The sequence below is a fragment of the Mus caroli genome, unplaced genomic scaffold, assembly GCF_978045245.1.
Source record: "Mus caroli unplaced genomic scaffold, Mus_caroli_1 scaffold_12, whole genome shotgun sequence".
Classification (NCBI taxonomy): Eukaryota; Metazoa; Chordata; class Mammalia; order Rodentia; family Muridae; genus Mus; species Mus caroli.
In genome coordinates this window covers 73558094-73581492 of record NW_028227267.1, presented here as the reverse complement: position 1 = coordinate 73581492, position 23399 = coordinate 73558094, and the positions used below count along the sequence as shown (strand labels likewise).

Here is a 23399-nt window from a genome sequence, read left to right as displayed (position 1 = left end):
TTTACTTCTCTTAATTTTAGTTAATTTTAACTTACTACAAAGAAATTTTTCTATTGCATCAAAGATACTTTTCCTTCCGTCATGGCATCCTACATGAAATAGAAGTAATCTTTCCAGTGTCTTCTCATTGCCACTTCAATTGACCAAACACCCGTTTTTCTCTGGGGCTGCTTTGTTAGGTAATATAACTCATGCATTGCTTTTTTTCTTTACTGAGAACTCCAACCTTTATGATTTAATCTTTTTCTACCATGTATTTTTTATTATCGTTCCTTAGTTTATTTTATCTTTTAAAAAGTCCTAACAGGATCTTTGAAGGCAGAAATTATATCTTAAACTTCATTGTTCTCCATTGCATCGAACACAGTCTTTTAACACTCAATAAATATTTATGGGATTATTGATTTGCCTACTCTGTGGGTTAGTTTAACATTAATTATAGATTAGCACCATTAATTATGGATTAGCTTGAGGAAACCTACAGTGAATGGGAGCATGGTAGTGTTAAAAAATAGAGACAATAGATACTACGTGTGACTCTATCAAAAGTCACAGAGCTGAGCTCAAAGATCTTCCAGTGGACAAACTAGAGCAATTTGAAGTTCAAATGGAAATATTATGAGAACATATAACCGAATTATAAAATAAGCCCAAAATGATGCAGACCAATGACTGGATAAGATGATAGGCAGATAGATCAATAGCTTGATCGATAGCCAGATAGCTTGATCAATAATTTGAATGATAGATAGATAGATACATAGATACATACATACATAATACATACATAAGAGGACAGATGGACAGACAGGAGAAAATGGACAAGTGACTTCTTTGGAGAATTCCATTTTTAATGTAGAAGGAGCTGAAACTGTGGCTTTGTAGATCAGAGCCCTTGCTGCACTTGCAGTGATCTGGTATTAGCTCTCAGCACTCACACAGCAACAGAAAACCACCAGTAGCTCTGATTCCACTCTCTTCTTGCCTCCATTGGCACCAGGCACACATGCAACACACTTATATAGATGAATGCAAAATACAGAAAATAAAAGTCTAATTTAAAATAAAAAAAGAATTTAAAATAGTAATTAGAAATCTATAGTAACTGCAATAGACAAAGTCAAATGGTGAATAATAAATGTGAAAAACTTTTAACCAGAAACAGCACCATTAAACAGCATAAAAGCAATCCTCCCAAACTATTTCATAATCACTATATGGAGGCTTTAACATAAGCCTAAGACCCCTTTTAACCTCCTTAGTTCAGGAGATAGAACTTAATTTCTTTTCCCTTAATTGTATACTACACTCAGTTACTTACTTGAAATAAACAATACGAAAAAGGAAACTTGTAACTGTAGAGCCCCTGCAGAGACACAGCAGACATTACCTCAACCAAGTGGTAAATCTTTACACCGCTACTTAGAGTCATATAGCTACCATGTATCACGTACCATGGATATAACGGAGAGTGACCTTCAGCTGTGTAGCAGGCTTCCCAGGGACCCTTAGTCCTAGACTAATGTGACCCAAAGTCAGAAGGAAAACATGGGATAGTCTCTGAAACATTTAACTGTTATCCTCCAAAGCTGTCAAGGTCCTGAAGGTAATAGGGAAACTCTGAAACTACCACATATTGATGAAGATTAAATGTATATGATACTCGTGGTACCTTGAACAGAAAAATTACACAGCTGAAAAATGAAAATGTCAATAGAGTAGCATTTGACTGTAGTAATCCAATTGGGTTCGGTTCTTAGATTTGATAAATACAGCACGGGTGGGAACACGTAGTCTCATTACGAGTAATAGACACAACAATTATTTTTAAAAAGACACAGGATGCCTGTGTCATTATAAATAAAGATTAATACACACACACACACACACACACACACACAACCCCAGCAGCAGCTTCAGCAGGCCACAGCCCCTTCATAGATCTCTACCAACTGACCAAAAAGCATCTCCTAGCAACTCAGCAGGCCAGAATTACTAACTGAGCTGATCACCAGTGGCTTTTGCCAGAAGCAGCTAGTGACAACTTCAGCACACAAATATCAACGCAAGACTACGAGGTATCTGTCTTAATTTTGTTTCTGTTGCCATGACAACACAACCTGACAAAAGCTTAGGAGAGAAGGAATTTAACTTAAAATTAGGCAGGCCTAACAGAGAAGTCAGGAACCTGAGAGAAACAGGTCACTGTTCAGCCATAGTGAAGAGCCGAAAGCCAAGAATTAGCACAAGCGTTATAGTCTACAGGTCACCCTCTCCACCCTTAGAGGCTCCAGCATCTCCTGCCTAGATAGTGGTGCCACCCACAGTGGGCAGGACTTCCCATCTCAATTACTGTAACTAAAACCCTCCCTGCAGGTATGCCCATGGGGCCAGCCCAAGCTAGACACTCTCTTACTTAGACTTCCTTCCGAAGAATTTCTAGATTGTGTTGAGCTGACCATTAAAATTAACCAGCACAGCACCAAAGGAATAAATAAAATGTTAGCAGCCAACCCCAAAGAACTGGAGACGTGTGACCATCCGGGAAAGGAATTAATGCCAAGCATCTTAAAGAACCTCAGTGAGCTACAGAGGAGGTTAAATGCAATCAAAGAAACAATAGGTGGAGAAGATTAAAAATTCAACAGCAGTGAGAATCAACACTTTTGAAAATATCGAAATAGAGACGTGGGGACTTACACTAGAGTGAACACACTTTAAAAGTTAAATGGGGATCTTTAACAACAATTAAACCGAGCAGAAGTATAAATACATTTGCATCCACATCAGTTTAAGTTGTTTGGTGAGATGAACATGCATTTTATGGGAAATTCAGAACAGAGAAAAGGAAGGATAGATTGCTTAAGAAAATGGTTGAAAAGCACTCAAATTTGGATATGGAGAAAAGTGTTCACACCTATGAAACACAGAACAAAGGTAATTATACCATCAAAAGTCAAGCAAAGACTTAAAAGCTGTGAGAGGAAATCAGCTCGTCACACAGACTTCTGTACTCTCTATGCTTGTCAGCAGCGCTGCTGGCTAGAAAAAAATATAAGATGATAGATCCTATGTGATTAAGGAAATGAAGGAAAGAAGAAGTGTGCCACCGGGGAATCCCACCCTGGGGAAAGCTTTAAACCTGAATGAGAGGGAAACACAGTCCAAGGCAAATAAAGAAAGGGACATTGTCAACACCACCCTCCCTACAAGGAGTTCTCGAGGCAGATCTTGAGATCTTGAGGGACGGTGAATTGAAATATGAAATAATATGAGCATCTTCATCTTACTAGTGAGTGCAGATACAGATGAATACTAAACCATGCATCCTGTGCTGGTGGTGGCACAGGAATCCTTAACAACACTCGTACAAGTGTGAAGCTAAGGACTAAGAATAAAAACCACGTTTGTTCCTGGATGCCCACTATAAGAAGGAAATTTAGATATTAATAACCATGCATGTCTGTCCAATTCATGTATAACTTTTTATGTGATTGAAAATGTTTACCATCAAGTAGATTCTCATGAGGTTTTATGCCAACCTTAGTTTAATCACAAAGAGAAAAAGGTATGGAAGACTAAAGTATATCAAAATAAAATACTCAACAGAGGAAGGTCTCAAAAGAGGAAGAAAAGGACCATGAAACAAACAGAAAACAGCAAAATAAAAATATTTTTTTATTTAGTAACAAATGATAGCAATAATTACTTTAAATATAAATAGATTTGGCTTATGCATAAAGTATGTAGAAGTAGAACACAAAAAACACAGTCCAACTAAACTTCAGACAGAAACACGTTCAAGGACACACAGGCTGAAAGTCTAAAGATGGCACAAACGGCCCAGAAAAATACTACTTGGGAAGAACAGGGCTGTTCATTAAATCAAAATGGTGGTTTAAGGTTAAAACAATACTGCAAGAAAGAAAGATTGCCACAAATGATGAATGGGTTGGTGCAACAGGACGGTACAGTAGTAATTTATTTATAATTTAAGCTTCAGAATAAACCTATTGATAGAACATTAAATATCAATATAAAGATAAAATAAAATATAAATTATGTTAATCTTTTTACTGTAAAGCAAAACTTGTGAGATGCCCATAAGGAGAAAAGGTTACGGTAATTGATATAGCTACAATGTGCCCATCAGAACCCACCTATTGAGACTGAAACCCATGAGACTGCTTTCAAAAGTAGAACCTTTCAGGAAATATTTCAGAAGTGCTTCGCCATTAACCAGGTCATAAGTGCCTTCAGTTAGAACTGGAGGGAGTTCGCAGAAGCCCATCTTGCTCCCTGGGCATGGGTAAATACAGGTTCATCTCCTTTTTCTTTTGCTATTTATATAGAAGTTCTGCTATGTGACTATCCATGGGATAGGACCTCACCAGATACTGAATCTGTGGTCATCTTGATCTTCTTTAGGCTTCAGGGTTATCTATTCAATGTCTGTATTTTACAAATAACTCAGCATCAGATATTTTACTACCGTGGCACAGGAACACTAAAATGGTAATATTCTCATCTTATGATAAAACAATGGTTTTCTAGCTGAGGAAATGAAGTAGTAAGTTGTTAGCTCTTCATTTAAAAATACCTTAAATAATCAACTTATAACAAGGAAAATGGTTGTTTTTGTTCATAGCAAGAATGTGCTATGAAAACATAATCAACATCTAACAAGGATGTGAAATTTCAATCCATAGTCACTTGGATCCATTGCTATTTTGGCAGGAAGGGCATGTTTTGTCCTAAGAGGGAGGATACTGTGGTAGACTGAGGTAAGCATCTCATGTGGGCGAGCATTGACACATAAAACAGGAAGTGACTGAGATTCATATATATATATATATATATATATATATATATATATATGAACACACACACAATATTGGGCAGGCATATGTGATGAGCCAATACTATCAATACTTCCAAAGCTATAAGTAGCTTTCTATAGAAATACTTATATATATATATATATAAATAACTAAGATAATTATAGGTTTTTATCTGGGTAAATAAATTGAAAGTGTAAATATGTATCCTAACTTCCTACCACTAGGACCCGCCTCTCATAACCACTATAACCTACCAATAATGCCCAGCTGAAGACCAAGCTTCGGCACCTGGCCCTTTGAAAAAATCCTAGACTTGAACTGTAGCAATGTTTATTCTCTGAAGGTACAGAGATAATTAGACCTAAACCTCACACTATATTGAAAAGAACTTAGGTCCTTATCCATCCATGTATGAAATCAACATCTAACACTGAACCTTGATAAAATAGGAGGCTATGATCAAACAGACACACACATAAACATATGTAGGCATATGTGATGAGCCAATACTATCAATACTTTGAAAGCTATAAGTAGCTTTAAATAGATATATACAGAAATAATTCAATATATAGAAATAATTTAAATAATCATAGGTTTTTAGCTGTGTGAAGAAATCCTGTGGTGAGAGCTAGTATAGCTTTTATTTTAAGCCCTCTTTTTTAATTTCTAAAATCATTTACATGTGCTATTGATATAAATAGACACAAAACATTTATTCACATAAACACGAATCCACTAGGAAATCTTCCAGCTAGATTTATGCTTCATACTGTAGCCCTCAGCATTTACATAAGGTCCTGTTGGTAATTCAAAAACGAAAACATAATATTTTAAACCTCACACATAGGTATCTATATAGTCTACCCTGCTGCGGGAGTGTTACAGCAACACCTTTAAGATGTATAAGGATTCAGGGTTGTTAGTTATTAAGGATGAAGAAGTGGTAAGGTATTTATAGAACCGCTAGGAAGTGAGTAATACTGTCTGTCCTAACGGGAGAGAGCACCTGACAAAAGATCTCCTTGCTGATTAATACAGCAATGGAAGACCTCCTACACTGGGGTCGGCCGGAAACAGCCTGAGTCTGCAATTCACTTCCTGTGTGATTCCAAGGTATAAGACAACAAACCACCAGGAACTGTGTGGTGAGTCACACCCCAGTTTCAACGTGAGTGCCCAGGGCCTCCCCATGAAACAAGATGTAGTTCAGATTGCATCAGGCAGAGCAGGACCCCACAGGATGCTGTTACTCCGAGTTGTGATACAGCTGCTCTAGCACGGAGTGGGCTTTCTGGGTTTGCTGATTACTACTTTTCAGTCCAGACTCAGGGAAAGTACAAATGGAATGGAAAACCTTAAAAAAGGAGACGGATGTCAGCATACCAGGACTGTAGAGTCCTTGGGTGGCATTCTCCATCATTTTCTACTCCCTTTCATGTGTGTTAAAATAGTTTAGATGACAATGTCCCCCAGTGTCATTTGACATGGGAAACATATAAAATTCAATACTCTATATCCCATAGCAGTTTCAAAGATGGATGCTGGCTTGCTTGTCCTGAATAAAGTGGGAAAAAACCATCTGGGCTTTTTCCTCACACCATCCTTTCCTGAATCCGAACTCCATAGCAACTTGCAAGTCTGCAGAATATGTTCTGAAGGTCCGGCAGGCCTACAACTGTTTAGCCACTCCTTTGGTTTTTGTTCTTTTGGGGAGGGGCTGTTTGTTTACAAGAACTTGGTCCCAATAAGTTCCACCGATAGCAATGACTTCACACCTCTGCTGGAATTCATCATCCAAAGCGAGTATCCACGCTTTTGCAGACCTGGTAAGGAGAAGGACGTCACCAGACTACCAGTCACAAGAGACTAACTAATGGAAGGAGAACCAATAGCGTCTAAATGTTGCAGGGTTGCCCGTCAAGGTCAGAGCTTACAGCACCCCATGTCACCCGGTGTGGTTCCCCATTGGCCTTCTTGGATTGGTAAAGGACAGCGTTTTGCACTCAGATGCTGTGATAGCTGCTACTGACTTTATGGTTCCTATGCCATTCTGTCCAACAGTCAGAGGCTCCTTGAGAGCTGGATGCTGAGCCTTTTATGACTAAATCCACATTTTATCTAAAACTCGAACGCTGGGATTCATAAATCATCCTGTCATTTTTTTTAAAAAAGTGAATAACAACTTCATAATTTTATTGTGACCAACAAGGCCAGACGAAAGTGCTTTGCACATCTAAAATCTTTTGACCTCGGAATTCTCTTTGTTTTTCTGTATCCCTATTGGGGCCAGCATCTACAAACTCTGACCGAGCCATTTCATTCCAAACGTCTTAATCACACGCACGTCCAGATGAGATGTGAAAGTCTGGAACTGTTCCGGGTATAAACTCTGGGACTCACATACCTAGGGGTTCTAATCCCATCCCGACAACCGACTTGCTGACTGAATGACCAGAGCAGTGTTTAACCTTCACGCTCAGCTTTTTGAAAATTACGAGATGCGAACAGTGTCTAACTCACCGGACTGTTGTGGGGGTTAAGTGGATTGCACTAAGTCGCTGGCACAATGTCAGCACCGATGTATCCAATAGGCTGGCTGCTATTGTGCCTACTGTCGTAGGCATGGAAGAAAACACAAAGAAATCTAGCAACGTTCTTTTGTGAACTTTTGTGCCTGGTGCCCTGCAAGTCCAAGGCTGTATTTTATACTCCCGAATTTCTCTGATGATTTCACCTGGATGTGCGTATTCTCCTCTCTCTTTAGCTCCGTAAAGAGGCCGGTGGAGCTCCAGCTCAGAAAGTGTGTGTTTGGATAAAATAAGGATATGGGCTGAGGCCTTCAATCACGGCAGCAGCCTCGGGGCCCCTGGTCCTCCTCTGCCTATTTTGCACAGCACTCTGGGAAATGTATTTTCTCTTTCAAAGTTACTTGGGCATGGGAAGCTGCCTGAGCTGGAGAACAGTTCATTGCTCTTTGATTAAGAGTGGCTTCAGGAGCACTCTCAGAGCTGGGAGCTGGTAGGGTTTCAGACAGTAATTTCACTCCGAAGAGGGCGGTTTATGGGCTGACGAGACAGAGTTTGTGCCTTTGTATTTATATTGTGTCTTTCCATGAGCACTGAATTCTAAATCATCAGTTGAGTTCAACACAAGTGAATCACATTGACCCGAGCTGTTCTGGAACTTTAAAAGGGAAAGGGAGAAAGAAAACAGCCTGGCCCATCTGAACCCCGCCGTCCTCCATGCTGTGAGCAATTCGCTTCATTTAGAACTTGCTAAATTAGGCCAGGGAGTTCTCTTTGGGAATGGGAGTTTGCCAAGAGATTCTAAAATTCCCAAACTAAGACATGGAGCAGTATGCCGGTCCACTGGTTCTGATTCGATCTTTTAGAGAGCGTTGGGAAATGCTGGACCACTGGGCTGTGTCATCTCACCTCCTTGTAGGGGAAACGCTGTCGCCAGCAGCTAATGCTTCAAACTGGAATCATCTCCCAGGTTCACATTAGGCTATCCAAGAGGATAGTGCTGACATTTACTCTCAATAAGTGATCAGTCCAATCCCCAGTGAGCAGAGGTATTACTGAAGTAGCTCATGTATGAGGAAATAGATACATAACAGGATACATAATATGGGATGTGTATTTTCTTGGTGCATAATTTACACCTATCACATGCATGTGCTGACTTGCCCTGTATATTACACATGTTATTATGCATGTTATTATGTGTTTGATAAGGTCAGATTGAGCTCTTCTATCCCTGCAGCCACCCAAAGGTCCTCCCAGAGTCCCAAACTGTGGTGTTAATTCACATCCACTTTCCTTGCTTTTGGACTGAAGACTTCTAACAGAGAATACACTCGCTCATCCCAATCTGTAAAGATTGTTTTCTTTTAAAAAAATTTAAGCAACATTTATTTATGTACGGGTTGGGGGGGATGGCTGCACAATGTAGCACTTGTGGAAGTCATAGAGAGGACAGACAACTCATATGCAATGGCTGTCTCCTTCTTTAATTAGGTTGAGGGTTGACTGCTTAGGCTGTCAGACTTGGAGGCGGACACCTCTACCCCAAGCCATCTTGCTGGTCTCCATCTTGCATCTTTGCCTCCATCCTAATCTGTCCTGAGAGTTCAGACCTACTCCATCCTGAGCAAAGTTAACAAGAAGCAGTCAAGTGATGGGTGAAAAAATGCAAAGCCAACTAACCAACCAACCAAAACCACACAGCCCAACAACATGGAACTGTCCTGCAGGCTGCTCAATAGCACACAGCTTCAAAGTTTAGCATAATATTCTGGAACACTTTGCCCATGAGCATATAATTGATGGAAAGTCTTGCTAGCACCATGCCAGAGATACCTAATGGATTTCACAGTAACAAAGCCATTTTCAAAGAAATTCGGTGTCAGCAATGCATTTGTAGAAGCTTACAGATGAAACAATGTGTGTATGGTCCACTGAGAAGAACCAATGTGGGTGCTATGGGTTATTTTTGTTGTTATTGGCATTTTGTTCTTCCTTCATTTCTGCCCAAGAGTGGTCTGGATCACTTTGATCTCATCAGCGTTCACGTTTTGACTTTGTACTTACTTGTTATCTATCCCTTATGCATTTACATGATCATTAATAAGCCAGCCAATCAACCTTTATTTACTTTTCAAAATATAATGAGAATAATAGGCTAAATTATAACCCTGGCTAAATTGATTCATGAGGTCAGCACCTGCCTTCCTTGTGAACATTACATTTTTCCATTTAGCCATCTTTTAAAAAAGTACCCTAAATGTGAAGCACTGGGGTTAACATCAGAAAGACAGACAGACAGACAGACACACATGCATGTACACACACACACACACACACACACACACACACACACACACAAAGGGGGGCAGGATGGGACAAGGCAGAGTCAGTGACAACAGGGAGTTTCTTGCCTAGCTGTTGAGACTCAAAGGAATGAAGACCATGCTTTTTGTGTCAAGGGCTGGATGGAAGAGCAAACTTGGCCAAGGGGTTGGGTTTAGAGAAGGGTCCCAATAGCTTCCCTAAAGAATATTTATCCTGGGGCTTTAAGAATAAACATGAGGAGCTCAGGACAAAATGACAAAATGAAGGGAGATGGGGGCCACTGAGTACAAAACAATTGAATAACCAGGACAAGTAAGAAGACATTTTAAAAGGCATTCAGAGAGGGAATGGCTGGTGTGGGGAGGGCGAGCAGAAGGCATGATGAAGGGAAGGGCAAACTCAACTTTTGTAACCCATGTTCTGCCCTAGATCCCTCTGCTATGACTGTTTACAGTTTTGATATGCTGGAGAGGGTAAGTAGCCACACATCCTGAAGAAGTGATAAACCATGTAGGTACTGTTCTTCCGGTCTGACCCCAAACCTCTCCTGCAGCCCATGAGCCACCCGCAGCAAAGCAAAGCAGCTGCCCTTCTCCTCCACTGGGAACTCTTGGCAGAGCTCTGTGAATCATGGGTCGGTGCTGTAACCACATCTGCACTGCGGCTTAGGTTTCCTTTATGAAGTTTATTTTAGTAGGGAAAATAATATAGGAGCAAAATAGAAATGGGGCAAATAACACAAAACTAATTAGTGCACTTAAAATCAATAAATTAAAACAACAAAACCACTCTGTTAGGAAACTATTAACTCTTGGCTGTTAATAATAGTGTGAAAGTGGTTCAAATTTCAAAGAAAAGTTAATAACTTAAAACTGAGGGGCTTTTCGGGGTGGGGGTGAGGCTTGCTCCTGGTTAAATGACACCAACAGGAACTGTTTTTATTTCTCTTCTTTTTAAAAACCTTCTATCACTTCTTTATGGACTTCACATCATGTGCCCAATCCCATTCATCTCTCCATCCCTCTGTATCTTCCCTCCACCCTTGCAACCTCTCCCCACAAAAGGTAAAAAAAATCCCATCACGAAATACAGTATACCCTTTTGCCCAAACAGCTTTAATTGCAAATGTTCATTGCAATGAGTCGTTGGTCTGGTTTGAGGCCTCTGACTTCTGCTACACCATCAATACTAGATCGCCATTGGGACTCCTCTAGGATATCCTGTTGTTGCCTTGTGTCATGGAGATCCTGCAGCTTTGGTTCTGCAGTGCCTGCCCCTTTACATGCTCCAGCTGTCCATAGATGAGCACTGGAGAGATGGCCCCACACCTTGCCTCCTGCAGCAGGAGTGAAAGCTGGTCCCTCCCTCTGCCTGGGCAAAGCAGGAGAGCTGACCATGTGACCAACTCAGGTACCACCCAGGCCCAGATCTAGGGCTTTGAGTTGGCCCATCCCAATATCTAACCCTGAGTTTTTATTAACTGTATAAACAAACATTGTAAAAAAAAATCATGAAATACATATGCAAATGAGTAGCTTGTGAACAGCCACATATGATTATTTACCTTTGCATTCACATCTATGTGGGAGTCTCTCTTAGCAGTCAGTTATAGAAGCAGCCATAATTAGCATTTCATAATTAGCATTTATCTTTGTGAATTAAAGAGAACCGTAGTATCTGCTTCGCATTCAGCTCTAGAGATGGAGGCAATTTTACAGTTTGGTTCTTTGTCCTGTAGGCTTCTATTAAAACAGATGTAGAATAAGATGCCATTCGAACCGGTATTATATGTCCTGGATTTCCAATTCAGAGCTATTTTCATTTTTAGCCCTAAACACTTGGCTCCTTCACAAGAAATCCCTCTGGGCAGTGACTAAATTTTAAAATCAGAAGCAACTATAGTTCAAGAAAAAAAATTTTTTTTCAATGTTCAGATTTAGCAGTAAATATATTTTTATCTAAATAAAGTTTAAGAGTTGTTCTTTCCTTCCTTCCCTTCTGAAGCATCTACTCTTCCTTCCTCCTCCTTCACTCTTCACTTGGCATTTGGAGCCAGACACATCTGTAGAGAAAGAAACAATGGAGATGCTTAGCCATCAGCCAGTCACCTCTCCTCTGGGCATTCCACAGTCATGTTGTGGATCCAGGTCCTGAGCCAATTCAACTTCTTCTAATTAATGCACACCCTTAGTTGTTTAGGCTGATGTAGGAAAGCCTACCGACAACCCCATTTTGGGCTAAATTTGCAAGCCTTTCTCAAAACAAATGTTTAATAATTGCACTGACTTAAATTGCATACATGATTGTCTTAAAAGGAGAAATTCCAATCGCCTATTGCATGAAGCACAGGAGTATCATCAGCTGGAGCTGCTCGGATACATGTGACTGGCAGTTTCCAGGAAAGCTGTAGTTGAACACAACTGTCTTTCATGAAGGAACCATGTCATTATGATTAATCTGGCTTCTCTGTGCTAGACTGTATTGTGAGGCGCTTTCAATTTCAATAACAAAACCGCCCAGCAGCGGTTACCGGTTACCTCGCTGGTACATTCCCAATACCTGTGTGCTTCCCATTTACAATATGTTTTCTAGAACAAGAGATAGACATTCAGAGCCTTGACATGTTCAAGGTCTCACAGCCAATATGGCAGAGCCAGGAGGAGCTCTGCATATCCCCAGCGGGTAAGGCTCAAGGAAGGCTTCATGAGATTCCGAGACAGGCCACATGGTAACAAGGCATTGTGGATGGGTTTGGAATGATGTATATTCCCAGATCATAGCCAAGACTGAAGAATTCTATCTGAGGGTGGCGCCGAATCTGCCGTCTCATTCACAGAACCAGAGACCTACTGATTCTTCCACTGTTCAGCTGGATCTTTGAGTCAGCTTTTCCTCAGCAACACTCCTAAGACGTTGATACTCAGTATTTGATTATCTTATGAACAAGATATTTGTTTATACGGTTCTCATTACATCTATATCTTGTCACTTGATTAAATGCTCACAACCTTACCAATATAATACCATTACAATACCTATGTGTATAATCACAGAGAAGCTGAGGGATGGCCACAAGGGTGTTCTTAGTTCAGTGGCTGCAGAGTCTACATCCCAGCAGTACAGAGGCTAGTCCTGTACCTTCTAGCAATCCCTAGAGGCATCTGATAAGTGCTGGAAATTCAACTCACAGGATCATATATTATGCAAGTTTACCCAGCTGGACTTCTCTTCCTTCTTGTGGTAAATTCTTCCTTCTGGGCAAAACCTCAACACTTCCCCTCAAGGTGCAAGATGAGGCAGGAGCCCCTCCCTCCTCCAGTCAGATACTAAGCCTTATTTATTTTCTACTCTACATTTCTAGCAATGAAAAAGAAGTTTGTGGGGAGTCACATAAATATGCCATAAAGAATAGAGATGCCCTACACAGCAGAGCTTACCAGAGGCTTCTAAATCCCTATGATCACTGGCATGTCATTGACTTTCTGACCTAAAGCCTGGAGGCCACGAAGTCAAAGCCATTGTTAACTGCCGTGTATTCAGGTAATTCCAGGTACAATGCGATTGTACTGAGCCCTTCTCTATATATATTGTATCTCTATATAGACTATCGGGTCTATGAACACGTGGCTCAATGCAGGATTTCAAGTGTGTACCTGCTGTATTTGATGGAGTGTGCACTCTGCACTCCTTGGCCTTAGAGCTATATAAATGTGCATCTAGATTGAAGAATGAAGGTTGGCTTGTGAATTCAGTGCCAAGAGTTTTCAGTTCTGTTGTCTTGGTTACTCAAAGATCATGTTTTCTTGACTGTAATGGCCACCGGTGCCTCTGGAAATACTAAATTCCTTTGTACAAGGGGAATGGGAGAAAAAAAAAAGAAGACATATTGGGGTTTTGTTCTATGTACTAGTTAGTGCTTTACCTAAACCTCTAGTTAGTGTTTATCTAGCTTGTTCTCTAAGTGGCTTAGTAAATTACATAGTATAGTTGCAAAATGTTTTTCGGTCTTAGTGATGAATTTCTCCAATGAGCAAAAAGCCAACTTGAGTTGTAATTAAATTCCACTAATAATGCAGCCAGCCCCAAGCTAGGACCCTTAAAAGGCTCCTCTGGTTGTGCACTCTCCTACATTCCTGAGATTGCTCGCATGTTACAGTCTCAGGGCGTTTTTCTTCTTTTAAAAGGGATTTAGAGTTTGCCCTTACATCAAAGAATTTGTATCAAAGAAATACAAAACAGAATTTTGGGCTAGCAGAAACACACTGTATTAATCTTTCCCTTTCAACAACTCCCTCGGATGAAAACAAGCTGAAATCGCTGGGCTAATCCAGCAATGGTGAGGTCAGATTGCCACCAAGTAACCCGGCTGTGCACTAGCTGCCACAGAACTATGCTTCATCTCGGAAGTGCATTTATTTCACGGCTGCAAATGTGTTTAAAGGCTTTGGGTTTGTCACTGGAGGTATGCAGTCTATAATTTGCAGGTTGCTAAATTCTGTGCTATACTTCACCTAGTAGTCCCAACGAAGGTCTTCCAGCAGAACCTCAGTAGTAACTGCCCTTCGCCAGGGATCATTAAGGTCATAGGTCTTAACAGACCATGGTCTAAGTCCTTGGTCTCCGATGTTATGGTTTAAAAGTGACACCTCCCCTCACCAAGTTCTTATGGTGAAGTCTTGAGCTTCAAGAAAATATAATTAAAAGGGAACTTTGGGGAGTAGGAAGAACCATATCATGAGAATAAGACAAGAGTCTTGAGAGAAGAAGCCTAAAACAATCTCTTGTCCTTCATATCTTGTAAAGACAGAGCTGGAAATAAGAAGGGGCTCCCAAGACCTGCTTACTCTGAAGGTGACATGATGGTGGACTGTACAGTTTCTGGAGCTATGAGAAATGAATGTCGGTTGCGTCTAAGGCACCAACTTAAAGGGTAACAGTCCAGATGCCTATTCTGCATATCCAGTGTTAATGGACAGTGCACAGTTATTTCCGGTCAGAGTGGATCTGATGGGACTATAAGTAAGGGAACATAAACGTACTATCAGTGATGATGAGCATTCTCCGAATGAAATGCCATCTGAGGAATGCGTTGCTTGGCATAAAGGGCACACCAGCTACTCTAACCTGTTTTCCTCTCTTGGAAACTTCTCTCCTGCTCCCCCACTTCACTCAGTCATCCTCAGTAGGTATGTTGTGAATATGAGCCTAACCAGTTAATCATTCATTGACATCAGGTTCCTTCTGGTAGTTGAGACATATAAGTGTCCTCTTCCATCATCCTGCTCTAAACCCACCCCAACACACACACACACACACCCCAAAACAACCAAACAAAAACCATCAATTGGTAGGAAGATACAGGAAGAGCTAAGTGACTGAGTCCATGAAAGACCACCCTAGTTTTCTATTATTGCTTCTAGTATGTTGAGGGTGGAGGTGGTTTCCACAGTAACCACAGAGGAGGGGATGTACTAGTGTGAGACTAGTTCAGCATTAGTTCAGTTACTATGGGGTAGTCCTGTGTGTGTGTGTGTGTGTGTGTGTGTAAAATAGCCAAGAATCATAAAGCCATAGTGATATTCAAAAGGTGACCATATTTTGAAATTCGGTTTCCTAGGTTCTTAAATAATTATACACACAGCAGGGCGAAATGTATAAACATCAAACCTCATTCATTTTGTCACTGCAGGAAAAAAATTCAATGTCGTTGTTGATAGGATAGAATGATAATTCAACAATTAATAGAACTACTTTATGAATCATTCCAGTACCAGCTAAACATCTTGAATCAAATTAATTCACATATAATATACACACTACCCTGGATGTATGCAAGATAATTTAAAGGTAAACTGTAGAAAATACGAACAAGTACACTCTCAATTATTAGTGTCACCATTGTCATTAACTATAGGATTGAATAAGTGACATGGCATCCTTGACAAAACTCTCCCCCATCCAAGCCAAGAACCCCTGTAAATTTTGTTTCTTTTCGAAACCTTTGAGGGCCTCAAAAAGAACATGGGTAGGGGACAGCAGTACAAATGTCCCTGAGTGCTATTTCCAAGCTTATACATTGCCATCTCGTTCCTTTTCATTATCAATCTTTTAGATAAGATTTCATCCAAGACATATATGGGTAGGGCATCTGAGATACATTAAGTGTTCACACTCAGCCAACTGCCACAGAAGGAACTCAGTTCTGTGACGTCTGAAGCCGGGTGTCCCCAACTCTCAGCCACCACCCTGCGTTCTACCTCTTACTCGCATGTTAATCTAAAATGCTCTATCTGCTTACTAATAAAATCCAATTACAAGCGTCAAACCCTAGTGCATTTTTACAGTCTGATTGGCTATTGCGACTGTTCTCAGCCCTTTGTCTCTACACATCAGTCAAGCTGCCTCCACAACTGACTTCTCCAGACTGTCGCTAAATCAAAAGCACTTTCTAGTTGTCTCTTCTCACACCTGGCAGGAAGCTGTACTTCCAAAGAGTGAGAATCTAGTTGCAGTGCAAAGTTGCAAGGTCGAAGAGGTAGCAAGAGGAAGTAGAACCAAAGCCAGAAAGTCCAAAGAACTCTTGGTCCTGCGATGTCTGGAACTTTGGATGCCGTAGCGTCTCCGCTGTTCCAGGCTCTGGTTCTCTGACCTTGTTCTCCACACAGTCTGCCTCTGCACTTCGTGCCCTTGAGACCAGCTAGGAAACTAGGACTGGACTTCTTCTGTGTGTAGTGTTCCTCTGAGTCTACCCTGGGGATGTGTATAACGTCTCCCTCATCCCTGAACACTTAGATTGCTTTTTAAACGTCCGCTAATGTGTCTGGCTCCCCACTGTGGTATAAGCTTGCCCAAGGGCCCTGAATCTCATTCATCTAATGTTCCCAGAACCCACTAGCTGCTTAATTTACAGTAAATGTTTTTAAGGATGTTTACTGAACAACTGAATAAACAAATGTACTGCAGTTTCACAATGTGACAGGGCTTCCTGCTTGCTACTCTAGATTTCCATCAAAGAGCTCTGGATAATACCCATTTTTTAATTCCTCCATAGTGTACCGGAAACAGGCTCTAGAGGCTGTCCATAGCAAATTTCACTAGAATCTTCTTCGCTGCCAGCTCATTATATTCCCTTAAGTATACATTCACCACCACCACCACCCTCGCCCCCCGCCATTTTCACATTTTCTAAATTCAACACAAAAGGGACAAGCTATTTTGTATAATTTTGTGAATATGTTTTATTTGAATTTTGTTAAGATGCTCTAGTGTTACTAATAGCTGGGGGAGGTCTGGGATGTAGTAAAATATTGCTTCTTTTTTTTTCAGAGATTTTTATGTAGCTGTGGGGACAGCATGTATACCCACTCACAGAACTATTGTCATATGAGCCATACTGGTTCTGCAAGGTGGCCACTGATCAAATAAAATAGACTATTTATGGATTTGGAGAGAAGGGGACGGCAAGATAAAAGACACACTGGAGTGCTTAAGGGTCAGAAAAAGGGTCAGGCCGCAGAATGCAACGAAGTCATCTGTGACCAGGAAGAGGCTGGGTCAGGTCCCATGGGAGGACAGGGATGAAGCAGGCTCGTTTTTTATGAATCACAGTGATCACACAGCACACTCAGCCTGACCATCAACTATCCCCTGCAGTGACCATCACCTCTTAAAGCATTTCCTGACAATTCTCTCTTCGTCTTTGGATAACCAGGACTTAAAAACTAATAAACCGCCCTACGCGGTTTCTGGGCGCCAGGGTCTGCACCGAAACATGGCAGAGGTTGGGTCCAAGTCAGTGCTGTTCGTGTGTCTCGGTAACATTTGCCGGTCACCCATTGCAGAAGCAGTATTCAGAAAACTGGTAACTGATGAAAAGGTTTCCAATAATTGGAGGATAGACAGTGCGGCTACATCCACCTATGAAGTGGGGAACCCTCCTGACTATCGAGGGCAGAACTGCATGAGAAAACATGGCATCCACATGCAGTACATTGCACGGCAGATTACAAAAGAAGACTTTGCCACATTCGATTATATACTATGTATGGATGAAAGCAATCTGAGAGATCTCAATAGAAAAAGTAATCAAGTTAAAAACTGCAAAGCTAAAATCGAGCTACTTGGGAGCTATGATCCACAGAAACAGCTCATCATTAAAGATCCCTATTATGGCCATGACTCTGACTTCGAGGTGGTGTACCAGCAATGCCTTAGGTGCTGCAAAGCCTTCCTGGAGAAGACTTACTAGTTGGTCCTAACCACCACCATTGAGCAGCTCATTCATCAGTACTGTGCCCAAGGGTGGTGGCAGTCCTTAGCCCCATACCCCACCTCTCTTTTCAGCTGACTTACTGTATATCTTTAAAATAATTGTAGGTGGAAATTAGGCATATGTTCAGAAGGATAAAAGCATTTGAGTCAGACAGTTCGAGATGTGGCTAAGCATTCTTAGACTAACTAAACCTTTGACCTTGCCGCAATTACAAAACAGTGGAACAAGCAAATAGGGAACAACAACAACAACAAAAAACCCAGTAAAGTAAGAGTGACCCAGAAGGTCCAGGTCAGCCTCTGAGCTCGGCAAGCCTGGGTAGCCTGGTCTAACTGGAGCGTGTGCATGACCAGCACCCAGTGTGCCGTTTGCTTGCCGTGTACTCTCTACTCTAGACTCTCATTGTGACAATATCTCCATTCACGGCAGCCTTCCAGTTAGCACTGGCAGAGTTTAAGCTCAGACACACTGAGGGTGTTGAGGGATTTGAGAAAGGAGACGCTGGATGTGCTGATGGGCCTGGGACTCCAGCAGGCCGTCCTGGGCTGGACAGTGACACCCTGTCTAAAAGGGGAACAAAAATAACAACGGATGGGAGCAGCAGATGGATTAAGTTACCATCTTCAATCTTACTTGGTTTTTGTCTACTTTCCTGAGCTTTGTTCTTGTTTGAGCCACTTTGCTTTTTTTTTTAAAAAAAAAAAAAAGTAAGTGTGCCTAAATACTGGTATGTGTTTGTAAGTGTTCTCTCATCAGCAATTTACAAAGTTATAGGCAAGCATGAGTAATTTTGGTGTATTTTCACCTCAAATTTATATGAATGTATGTCAGAAAGGAACGTGAATTCAACTGGAAAGTTATTAAATACAACTGAGATACAAATCCAGTGTCTGCCTGCTTCTTACTGACAAGTGAACAAGATACCTAAATGTTGCCTCCATGTGCCTTTTTCTTTGCTTGAGTGTGAGGCTTGGGCTCTCAGCCCCTGTATTAGAAAGTAAAGTGATGAGATGGATACACACAATGCTGTGTTGGATGGTGAGGGGAGTCTAATTGAGAGACTCCAGGCACTATCCTTATCCTTGGGCCTTCTTCATGTAGCTGGTGCTCCCTACCCGCTTCCCAGCTGAAAAGGTGGTAACTGTCTGTTTTAGCCTGTCTTAGCTCTCTGGTCACTATTGGTGAGCTCCAGTCATGCAGAACGTGTAGTTAGAAGAGCCATCCTGACGTCTGAAAGGAAGCACAGAGACCTAGGAATATGCAGGTCTCTTCTTGGCCAGGGTCCCCTCTCTCAAAGGAGGAAAGCTTACACCTGACTATTCCAGAAGAAAGCAGCTATCCCAGCACCCTCTCACAGAAAGGCCATGATGTCCCAGCAAAGGCAGACACTTCAGCTGCCTTTTTCGGGCTCCTGTGGGGTTTTGGTCAGAGTCTTCACTAAATTAAAAACTAGGAAGGGAAAGGACAGGTAGTCAGCCACAAGGAGGAACTGGATTAAGTTAAAGCTCTCCACCCTACTTCAGTGCTTGCTTCAGAATCTCAGATTTCTCTTTCAGGTCATAAGATCCTATTGTTTTCTTGAAATTTTACCTGTATACCTTACACACAGATCCTTGGAATGTCAGGTTCTGCTTTGTTCTATGGCTGTCCCAAACAGTACAGTATGTTTATAAGGGCTCACGAACAGAGAAATTAACTTTTTACATTCAATCAAATTACATTTGTTTAAAATATAGCCATTAAATTAAAAAAAAAACTAATAAACCAAGATAGCTAATAAATGGTCCGCTCTGTTGGAGACTTCATATTGTGACACATTTGGACTGGGTAAGAAAGTAGGCTGGCAAAAGCACAGCTGTGGACGAGGCTCTGGCAGAACCCCAGCCACTGAAATGGGTCCTGTGGAAAGGTGAAGGGTACACGCACATTACGTGCCAGAGTCCCATGCATAGCAGGCTGAACCGCCTCATCCCAGAAAGGATCAAGGCCAGAAGTCCTAACTTGCTGTAATCTATCCTATGGCTGTGTTTAAAGGCAGCTGTGTTCTATCGTGGCCCACAATCAAGAGATTCAGCTAATGTGATTTTCTCCCCCCAGTACAGAAAAGGATTCCCATGTTAATTATCAGCTGAGGATTTTTATCATTACCTCTTGTGAATTCAAAAGAGATCTTTTGTGCTTTCAAAATATGTGCTATTGCACAGACACTCGAAATATAGCATGTACTAAGCAGACCAAAGAAGGAATGTCCCAGTTACTCACTTTCCCTCAGACAAAGGAAGAAGAGAAGGGGAAACCGCCATTTATTAGATGCCTTATTTGATTTCTGTAACAATCTTGGCACTTGGATTTTCTCATTTCAAGGGAGAGCAGTAGCTTGTCCTTGGCCATGATGACAGAGTGAGACCCAACCCTGACCCAGGCATTGCACCCTTGTTTGGAAGACACTAAGAGTCAAACATGTGGCTGTGGTGAACAAAGGCACAGCAGAGACTCTGGAGGGATTGCAGCATCTACAGGAGCTGCTGCGTCCCATGGCCTCCTCCACTGTACCACCAAGCAGCAAGAATTGCAGAGGGAGCACCTCTGCCCTTTAGACAAGTCAGGGCCCTTGTTCCTGGGTCTAAAGAAGCCAAGGTATCGATGAGTAAAAATGGCAGCTATTAACAGACCTTTCTATCTTTCAGATGCTAAGTTCTCACATCAAATACTTTGCTGTAGGGCAAGACAGCTATCTAGATGTGAGTATCTGGAGTCACCCTGGGCGGGCAGATGGAGTGACAAGGACCTCCGTCAGAAGATTTACCCACTCATCCTTCTCATCCTCTCACCCACCCACTGTGTGGACACCATCGTGCTGATTCAGATATGAGTGGATTTCCGTTCTCAAAGCATCACTCCAAACCCCACTCCTACGTATGGTCAAATGTGAAGTACACTCGGCCAATAATAGCCTTAGTCCAATAATAGTCCGGAGGGAGAGGACCTAGCCTCTCAGGAACTGGGATCCTTCCCGTGCTGCTTCGTGCCTACCACCCCGCCTATGTAAAGACCTGGGTGGTGATGCTTTAGTGTTCCTCAAACTTAGCTGAAGGGAGGAAGGGCAAGTAGGAGGGGAGCTCACAGAAATAAGTATAGTAGTGACGTCTAGACACTTTATTGGGAACACAAATTTCATTTACATAGAGATGGATACTAGAGGTCACAGCCACAGTTTCCAGAAAGGGCCAGAAGAGCATCCTTGGATCCACTATCCTACTGTGTCAAAATGCAAAAGGAACTTGGCTCTTGCCTAGCATGAGATACTCCTTGTTTCTAGAAATAGGCCCTTCCCCATAAGAGACCAATTAAATTTTCTTTTTAGGTACAATGATGACAGACACAAACCAATAGAATAATTTTAGAGCAGAGAAATGACCACTCTACAAAGTGCTTGCGGGGCACTTCGAGTCCAGGTTCTCGCTCATCTCTTGTGCTCTTGTGCAGGGGACAATGCAAGCCAGAGAGAAGCAAGCAGGACTGTCAGTGGTGCTGGAGCTCCATCCCAGATTGGAGAGCAAGCACTCATCAGGGCTGGGTCTTCCTGCTCCCATCAGCAGGGGCAGGAGGGGCTTGCATTCTCTTTTCCATGTGACAAGTGACTGTCCCCATCTCCTGGAGGACAGATGGTACAGCCTACACACAGAGGGATTCCTTCTGCCTTGTTGAACTTGCTGTTTCCTGAGCTCTACAGAGCCACACCTACTAGCTCAGTCTGAATGCAAAGGAAGTCGGAGTGTAAAGACTGAATGGGAGATACCCACGTTCCTATCCTCAAGTTATCACAGCATAATGACTTGCTTTAAGGCCAAGTCCACAGGTCCCTGGAATACAAATGCTGCCTTCCACACCTGGCTCCGGCCTCAGCAGAGAGGAGGCCTTAATACATGAGGGGAAACGTAAAAACCACAAGGCAGGGGAAGGAAGCTGCTCTGAGGTTTAAAGCTGACCGGGCATTTGAGTAGTCAAAAGATATCCTTGGATGTGTACAGCATCATGAATCTAATCGAGTCCCAAGTCCATGATCACGCTTTTATGGACCAGATCACAGGAGCAGCACTCTGACAGGCAGGTGGCCTTTCCTCTCCAGAGGCCAGCATCTGATACTCACAGGCGAGCACTTCTCAGTCATATCTATTCCCTGAAACATGAGGCAGAACTATGCCTCATGATGGGAAAAAAAGAGTCCATATTAAATATATCCAGATAATTCAATAATTTTACTACTAAACCACAGAAATCTAGATTACTAGGGAATAGCAATTGCCTTAAATAAAATACTACTTTGGGTAAGCCAGGAGTGGCTTAATGAGCTTTTTGTGTACTGGGTTTAATAAAAAAAAATTGTATTAGTCATTTCATACAAATATGGCAGAGCTGATGAATTACTCCTAATGAGGGAAAATCACCTCTAATCCATTTTAATGATCTTCGTATTTCAAAATATAAAAATGTATCCTTAAGCACACAAAATCATAGATGATGATGCATACACCGAGAAATGAAGGGATTCGCCAAAGTGACGAAGCAAATTAATGAAGGAGCTACCATTGGCGCCTTGGTCTCGCATCTCTGTGTGTGTACACTTTCCACCACACCACACTAGAGCTCCTTTAGCAACCAGGGAGAGGCTGGGAAAGTCCAGAGAACAGGCTTTCACTGTCTGCACCATGGTATCTTCTCAGGCAGGCTACTGTCCTCTACTGCACTGAGACTGGACTTTAAAGAATATATACAGGACCACATACAATTACTATCAGAGCCTGGTGAAAGTGTGACGCTCAAGTTTAGAAGGGCAGCAGCTCAGAGTAAATGGAGATTATTTATAAAGCACTAGTTTTCTGTTACACCCCCATATGGAGAGTCATGGTTTGGGAGGCCTTTGCTTGGGGAACAGTGTTTTGGGGGTAAGAACATAGAATTCGTGTCTTAGCCATGATGTAGTAACCATGGCTCGGTGGATCAGTCATGCCAATCTCTAAGTCTTTTATTTTAAATCCATAAAGTCCAGCAAAAATTGCTGATGTTCTTCCACCCCATCCACTAAAAGGCTTATCCCAGCACAAAAACCTTGAGTTTGGTTTTTCTCAAAGTGTGACCACAGGACTACTGGTGTCAGAACCATCTACGGTGGTCATGAGCCCCAGCCACACCCCAGAGGGGTTCCCAGGAGCTAATCTGTTTCTAAGGGATCTATGTTCAATAAGTATAGAAGTGGATCACAGAGGAGGAAGAGGAGATCCAAGGACTGCGGAGGCGGGGGTGGGGTGGTGGTGGGGGTGGACGAATGTGAACATCTAAGGAAATGAGTCTTCTAGTCACTTAACTGTTTTCTCATGTGATAAACAAGGGTGTGTGAGTGTCTTTCCAGTCTCGTTCAGTAGCCAAACT

The 23399-nt window shown here is 41.9% G+C and overlaps 1 protein-coding gene and 1 pseudogene across 13 annotated transcripts in view; one reads left to right on the top strand and one right to left on the bottom strand.

The window, feature by feature from the left end:
* Positions 1 to 23399, bottom strand: part of Enox1 (ecto-NOX disulfide-thiol exchanger 1) — a 584295-nt gene that overhangs the window by 299025 nt on the left and 261871 nt on the right. The gene's annotated exons all lie outside the window — the stretch shown is intronic.
* Positions 17436 to 18578, top strand: LOC147001917 (low molecular weight phosphotyrosine protein phosphatase pseudogene; annotated as a pseudogene).